Here is an 8,453-nt window from a genome sequence, read left to right as displayed (position 1 = left end):
CTTTGTTTTTAATATTCTTGATGTGACACAATGAAATACCTGATTGGTTGTCTACGTATATATATTTTTGTACAATTACACGCATTTAAATATTTTTTACTTATTGTTTTTTTTCTTTGCTCTATAAACTGTAAATATCATAGATACCTCCACCACTTGCCGCTGATGAAGAGGAGAAACGCATGACCTTGAAACACGTTGGGTATCATTCTGTTCACCAATTTTATTTTGCTTGACATAGTTAATTCTGTGTCCTATTTTACATTTTGTTATATTACTATAATTTTTTAAATATATTCAATTAGTTTACTCCTAATTGGAGTTTTTGCCCTTCAAAGTCCCACCATAGGGTTTCCTTTCATTTTGTTGTTCATATTAGGGATGTGGGCAATTTCTCCTATACCCCACTAGAGTTGAACTATTCTACTTATATACTCAATACCTGGAAGTGCTGATTTTTTTCTTCACTCCAGACCATTAAACAGAGCTGCAGGTGAGGGAATCAAAGGTAAACAAAACCCCTCAACAATTTTGCTTGGCCTTGCCCAACTAAACCTGAACAGGCCTAAGGTTGAACATGTTTAAAATTATAATCAAACCCCATTTTTGAAAGGTAACATGCAATCCTTATATCCTTTTTAAAATCTCTGTTCTCCAATCTATCCCAGAAGCCATAAGGAAAGAGGGGGTAGAAGAGCAGGGCTTTCAAATCCCTGGATCACCGCACCAGCTGCTTGGGCAGTGACAGCTAACCACTACGAAGCTAAGTGCAACGGTGACCAGGGGGTTGGGGAGGGTGTAGGGTATTAGTTCACCTTTTCAAAAGGAGAACTTAAGGGCCGTACACATGGACCGAATATCTGCGGCATCGACCGGTTCAATAGAAACACATTCTGCCCGTGTGTACAGCAGCCGGTCCGAAAGAAGCTGACCGTTTGGCCAACTTCTGTTGAAGGGGCATGACCAAAAAAGGTCTGCCGATCAGCACCAAATCAGTGCTTTCAGCCAATGGGGGTGGGAGGGATGTCCCACAGTCAGAACACAATAGCTTAGCAGGGAGATCAATGTACTAATATCGGATTGTTAATACAGGATCTCCTCCCCAGCTCTTCAGTTTTTTTTTGCTCAGCCTGCTGGGTTGAACAAAAAAAACCACTAGTGTGTACTGGGCTTTATACTTTTTTTTTTTTTTTTTTTTTAGCTCAAATGTTGGTGTATTTTTATGCAATTTTACAATCAAAGGCAGCGCAGATGAAGTACAATGTGTTACACTTCAATTCATTTACTACACATGCAGTCTGTGACATCTACAAGTACAGTGCGCAACTGCGATATATAACCCTACACTCCTCTTCAGGCACCAGAAGGAATCCGGGCAAGCCCGGTGAGCTATAAAAAGACGTACACATTCTACGCTACCCAAAGGATGGAGGCTTGAGTAAGAAAGCATTTAGTAAGTTACAGAGGCATAGCATGACTGTACTTCATTCTTAATACAGTAAGTTAAGGAAAAGAGGCCGTCCAATAAATATGCAGGAGGGTTTGGCAAACCTTTGTCAGTCCAGCTGATGTCGGGGTTCTGGTTTGCTAGGAAAGAAGCTGCCTTAGCAAGCAGAAAGCATAGACTACAGGTAAGTACACAGTGCAGAGAGAAAAAAAAAAAAAAAAAAGAACCGTAGCTCCCAGGTCCTGTATCTGTCTGCATCTTTAAGCAAGGGTGCTGGCCCGCACTCCCCTGCATATGCAGACAAAACATCCAACCACACTCCAATGACACCAAATCAATTGTTCCAGACACACACAGAATGTCTGCCCAGGCCTTCCCCGCTCTCATGCAATTCACCCATTAAAAAAAAAAAAAAAAAAAAAAAAAGCTTAATCATAGGCGTTAGCACCTCTACAACCTATCTCTATTTGGGCGAAACGCATCAGTGCAGAGATAATCTGGGCAGACTGCATTTTTTTTGTCCTGAACAATAAAGTTAATTTAATTTACGGTCACTGGAGTCCAGCTGGATGCTTCCCCTGCACAGCTAAGTACAGAGCGGCAGTCAGTTGCTAGGCAGCACCAGGAGCAAAGGTCAGAGAAGGGTAGCTAGTTGCCAGCTAGCAAATTGGTTATTTGGGTAGAAATAAAAAAAAAAAAATAATAAAAAAAAAAAAGGAGTATGGGTTACTAGTCAATAAGAGATAACAGACAATGCAAGCAGAGCCTGGTGGGTTAGCCACAGTACACCTCAAGTCCTTAAAAACACAATGCCCTGTGCCGAGAACACTTAACACAGCAGTGAACTAGGAATGTGCACCTGGGCACACTACTAGTTCTCAGATCCTGTTGCTAATCTGACAGATAAGTCAGAGTCAGTCACGTTAACAGATACATACTTGTGTGGAAATCTAAGGGTATAAAGCTATAAGAAGGGAACGAACACCAAGTGGACTGACAAAGGCTTGTAGAACTATTATTTATTTGTACAATGTAACACTTACAGCACTGTTCAGGAATAAATGCACAGATCTGAAAGCGATATTTCACCCATAAAAGCTGCCATTTTCCCCTCACATGTACGCGCATTAGAACTTGCGTTAAAAACAAAGTACCCATATGAACAAATGATCCCCTTTCGGTGTCCCTTAGGACAGGAAAACTGCAGGAGAGGGTTTGAAAGCCACAGCCGCTGAAAATTTATTGTGAGTAGAGTTCGGGACTACGGGAGCAGAGCAAAAGATCCGGGAGGTAAAAACGACATCACTGAGAAGAAAATTGGACAAAGGGTGGGTTACAGTGCGGAGCCATGAGGACGAATGCGGGAGTCGTGCAAGAGAGTCAGCCTTGTGATGGAGTGTCACCCCCGGCATCTCTGGAAGGATTATCTTCACGCCAAAGCCAGCACTGTGAGGGCTTCCTGTGCAAAGTATTTCACATCTACATCTTGGTCTTGCGTTAACTTCTCCAGGACTAGTTTCACATCATTCTGTAGGGTGCTGTTGTCCAGTGTGGGACCGATCTTCTGGAGAGACTTGGCAACATTAAAGCGCACATTCGCCACGGCATCGCCTGCCATCCGCACTACTGTGGGCAACATGTGCTTGGTGGTGATGTCCTGTCCACAAACTTCAGAGAGTACATTGATACAGAACAAGGTGGTCATTCGGTGCAAATAGTTCGGGTCGTTGGACATTGCCAGCACTTTGGGGATGATGGTGGCCTGAGCCCACTCTTTACCAAACTTCTCCACCAGCTTCTTCAGGTTGCTGGTAGCTGCCTCTCTGATGGCATATACGTGATCCACAAGCCAGGCCATACATAATGAGTTCAGCTTCTCATCAAAGAACTCCACACCCAGCTGGCCTGCGAGAGGCATGTACTCAATGATGGCCAGGCGCACTCGCCACTTGGCGTCCTCAGCCAGCTCCACAATAGCGGGCAGAAGGGACTGGGAGAGCTGGCGGATGCCGATGACCTCGTTTACACAGTCCAGGTTGGAGATGATGTTGAGTCTCACTTCTGGACACTCATCCTTCAGCTGGGCCAAGAAAAGAGGAAGAAGATGTTCTATAGTATTATCCTTCCCCAGGATGGGGGACAGACCCATGATAACGGATGCCAGGGCAGATTTCACGTGCTGGTTGGCATCTGAAACCAATTCCTTGACACATGGAAGGATCTGCGTCATGATGATATTCTCCCGACAGTCGGCTGACAAGTTCTCACATAATTCTTTAACTTTGTGGGAAGCTGCAGCTCTCACCTCAGCCTCACAGTCCTTCATCAGATTCTGGAAAGCCGGAACCAGGTCTGTCTTTGTTATTTCTGGGCCAACTGCTTTCTGGAGCTCTGTGAACTTGTCTGCCACCATGTACCGAACACGCCAGGACTTATCCTCAACTGCTTGTCTCAGTGTCGGTTAGACATGTGCACACTGAAATATTTTGTTTCGGAATTTCGTTTTCGTCTCAAAAATAAATTTATTTAGTTACTCCCGAAATTCGTTTTTATTTATTTCGTTTTTCGTTAAAAATTGCATTCGTCCGAAAATCCAAATTAAGGTCGAATCTGTCATTGAAGGCTTATGGTGTCTGTCGAATGTTCAAAGAAGATTCGACGGAGCAGCTAAACTGTACAATGCCGTATAGTTTACCTGCTCCGTCGAATCTTCTTAGAACTTTCAACAGACACCATAAGCCAAAGTACGTGTGTACTTAGTTCTAGCTATTTTACTGCTCCACCTCTTTGGTTACAATCAGCCAATAACATTCATCATCATCATTATTTTTATTTATTTTTTCTCCCCTACGTCGAATCTTTCCTCCCCTACGTCGAATCTTTTCTCCCCTGCGTCGAATCTTTACTCCCCTACGTCGAATCTTTTCTCTCTACGTCGAATCTTTACTCTCTATGTAGAATAATCTTGGACTAATAGAGCTAAGGTTAGGCACATTCGACCACAGGTTTGATGGACACAGATTGTTATTGTCATCATCATGTCGAATCTCCTATCTATATCGAACTGTTGTAGCAACGAAAACAAAAATAAAGCATTTGTTTATGTCGGATCTTTCGTTTTTCGGACTCTGCACTTTCGTTATCGTTTGTTAAAACGATAACGAAAATACCTGAAATTCGGACGAAAATGCATTCGGACGAAAACGAATGCACATGTCTAGTCGGCATCACCAGAGGCTCCAGTTCTTCCTGAGGTAGAAGCTGAGCAATATTCACACAGGCCTCCACGGCCAACAGACGGACAGAATCCTGCTCATCTGAGGCCAGGTTGGAGAACATTGGGATGATTTCACTTTTTACATATTCCAGCTCTAATACTTTCGCAAACTCCCCCAATTTGGAGGCGGCTGCTCGTCTGACCATTGGGGTGTCATCTGAACACAGATTCCGGAAATGTTGTCTAAGTTCTGCTTTTATGGTGCTGGAGACCCGTGGATAACACACGCTGAACAGACCGCATGCAGAAGTGCGTGAGGTGAACCAATCGCCGCTGGCCAAGCGCTTCAGCAGAGGTACAAAGTGCGCCTCGAGGTCGGCGGGAGAGTGTTCATGGGAAATGGCTCGGAGGGATTCCACAGCTCTGTCACTCACCACTGTCTCCTCAACGGTGGCCAAACTCTCTAGCGGTGGCAGTAAGCAGTGTACATACTCTGGTCCCCCAACCATTGAAGTAAAGGTCCCCAACTGTTCAGCCAAAGCCAGCAGCACTTCATCTTCATCATAGATCGTATCTGTCAGGAATGGCAGAAGCTCACTGCGGGTCCTTTCTACACCCAAAGCCAAAGCAATCGTGGAGAGCTTCTTAATACTGTTCAGACGGAGCTGCACGTCTTCATTCCGCAGCTCATCAATGAGGACGGCGATGGGATACAGAGAATCGTCCCCGTCAGCTGCAGCCATGATCTCTTCTTCCTGCCAGGCAGAGAGTGCGGGGGGGAGGAGCCGAGGACGGGGGCGCCGAGACTGTCACGCAGGGGAGGGGCTTTATACTTTAAAGTAAATATGAATCTTCCAGATGTGAGATTAGATTAAAGTGGTGCAAAGCAAACACTTAGAAAAGCGTTTTCACTTTTGAAATGAGAGCTTCACCATGTGAAAATAATGGGAAAAAAATTATCTAAAAAAAGAGAAAACGAAATCAGCCTTCACTTCACAAGAACTGGTATGCTGCAATATAATACCTTTTTGTTTTTGGGTTTAATACCGCTTTAGTGGAACCTTTCTAGTCAACTGTTGATGTTGCCTACATTAAAGGCATAATAACCATTTCCAAATCCAAACATCATTAACAGATTGGGCAATGCTCTTCTTATGTCTATGGGTACCCTATCTTTCATTCCGTGCTGTAACCTCCATACAGACATCAACAACTACACGTTTTGGCCCTTAAAATGTTTGTTGTGCCATCAGAACCTAAACCTCTCTCTTTGTTTTCAGATGAGAAGACGGGAAGAGAAAATGCTGTCAATTGTGATTCAATGCAAGGCAATGGAAGATGCTTTAAGCTTGTTTACAGAGTCTTTTAGTGTCATCCTATTTCATTCTATGGATGGATTAATAGCTTTACAGCTCAGGTAGAATTAAATGAACAGCAAAGCAACAGTATGTAACCCTATACCAGGGTTTCTCAGCTGGGGTTGTGCAAGAGGTTTGCAGGGGGGGTGTCACCATCGTAGGTGGCAGAGTTGGTGGAAGACAGGTCTACGTGCCCAGGAGAAGAAATGTGGCTGGGCTGGCAGAGACAGAAAAGTTCTAGGCAGAAGCAGCAATAACACTGCGGTTTTTCTTAAAGTCGAACTAAGGACAAAACTTTCTTTTCCATCTTGGATAGAGTAAGGGAGGGATATACCACCTGATGTTTCTTTTTTTCCCTATCTGAAGTAATGGAAAAGTGGAGATTTTCCTTAATTTCCTGTCCCTTAGACAAAACAAGAAGTGAGAGGAAATTTGTCACCAGGGTCACCAGAACTTGTGTCTCTATTGGAATATTTTCCCTCTATTCCTGTATTCCTGTTCTGGTGACAGCCCAAAATTTGGGATTTTCTTTCACTTTCACTGTTGGTGATAACGTAACCAGGACAAATAAAAATGGTGAACCTCCCTAAGGGAGGTAGAGAATGCAATAAAAACCTGACAAGTTTTCTGATTCCATTCCAGTATATCCAAAATTTAAAAAAAGTAAAGTTTTGTCTTTAGTTATGCTTTAGTCATTGAAGCTTGCCATGTAAGCACTGTCTGGTGGTATATCATCTCTGAGGGATGTTATTTTCCCACTAACACCAATGTGAGGGACTTTATTTTTCCACTGACCCCAATGTGAGGGGCATTATTTTCCCACTCTTGTCAATATGAGGGTCATTATCTTTCTACTGATCCCAATGTGAGAGGTATTATTTTCTCAATGATCCCAATGATAGGGGCATTATTTTTTCAATGATGCCAATGTGGGGGGAATTATTTTCCCACTGATGCCAATGTGAGGGGCATTATTTTCCCACTCTTGTCAATATGAGGGTCATAAACATTGGAGATAACAATATGGGTGGGTGACAATGATGAAGAAATGGCACCAACATCCCTGAAAATAAATGTAAACAAGGAAGGGTTTTTTGGGGGGATTTTTGGGGGTGCCAGAAAAGGAGAAGTAATTTCGATACTCCACACTAAGTACAAAATATAATAACAGGATTCTTTATTACAAACAGGACATGGTTACAGATTTTTTTTTAAGATATGAGGTTATGTGCACATGTACAAAAATACATCTAATAGTTCTAAACAATTGATGAAATTCTATCACTCCACAGAAACATGTCGGGACAATCACTCCAATTCTACCGCGGAGTGATCGAATTTCATCAATTGTTTAGAACTATTAGATGTATTTTTGTACATGTGCACATAACCTCAAGTCTGTATCCTCCCTGGCGGTTTTCCCGAGTGTGGCTCGGGGTTAAAATTCAGCACCATTAGCGGTAACCCCGAGCCACACTCGGGATTACATTGCAGGATCCTGGAGCGGTATACTTACCTTGTCCTCGGAATCCTGCGATGTCCCCCGCAGTGTCCGTGGGCTCCGTCCTCCTCCGAAGCCTCTCTGTGCCAGGCTCCATTCCCTGCGAGCGCCGCGACGCACGGGGGTGGAGCCTGGCGGCAAATTCAAAAAAATGTAAAAATCATAACACATACAGTACTGTAATCTTACAGATTACAGTACTGTATGAAATTATTTCACATCCCTTTTGTCCCCAGTGCTTTGGCCCATGCCCTGCATGCAGTTTTTTATTACATATACTGTTCTTTCTGCCTGGAAACTGGAGATTGTCCATAGCAACCAAAAAGTGTCCCTTTACATCAAAAGTGGCTTTAGACCGGCTAGAAAACAGCGATAGTAAATTAGAACACTTGCAGAATTGAGCGATAGTGAATCGTGGGGAAATTTATTTTATTATTATTTTTTTTTTTTTTAATTATTTATTTTTATTTATTATATTAAAATTTATGTTTTTGTGTTTCAAACTTTATCATACCCGGGATATCTACTAGACTCTTGTTTGGACAGATTTAAGTGTGTTATTGTTAAGAATTACAGACCTACAATATAAAATGCCAAATTTCCATGCAAAATAATTGTACCGCTTTTAGCACCTAAAATCCGAAATAATCATACCGCCAGGGAGGTTAAAAAAATTCTGTAGCCATGTCCTGTTTGTAATAAAGAATGAGGGTCATATATTTTCCACTGATTCCAATGTGAGGGGATTATTTTCCCACTGAGGCGAATGTGAGGGGCATTATTTTCCCACTGATGCCAATGTGAGGGACTTTATTTTTCCACTGACGCCAATATGAGGGGCATTATTTTCCCACTCTTGTCAATATGAGGGTCATAATTTTTCCACTGATTCCAATGTGAGGGGAATTATTTTCCCACTGATTCCAATGT

At 42.8% G+C, this 8,453-nt stretch overlaps 1 pseudogene; it reads right to left on the bottom strand.

Annotated features, from left to right (window-relative positions):
* Positions 1-2,451: 2,451 nt before the first annotated feature.
* LOC141119498 (serine/threonine-protein phosphatase 2A 65 kDa regulatory subunit A beta isoform-like) lies at positions 2,452-5,462 on the bottom strand (annotated as a pseudogene).
* Between the last annotated feature and the right edge of the window lie 2,991 nt (positions 5,463-8,453).

The sequence above is a fragment of the Aquarana catesbeiana genome, linkage group LG01, assembly GCF_042186555.1.
Source record: "Aquarana catesbeiana isolate 2022-GZ linkage group LG01, ASM4218655v1, whole genome shotgun sequence".
Lineage (NCBI taxonomy): Eukaryota > Metazoa > Chordata > Amphibia > Anura > Ranidae > Aquarana > Aquarana catesbeiana.
Note: the sequence above shows the minus strand (reverse complement) of the source record. Positions and strands in the feature narration are given on the sequence as shown.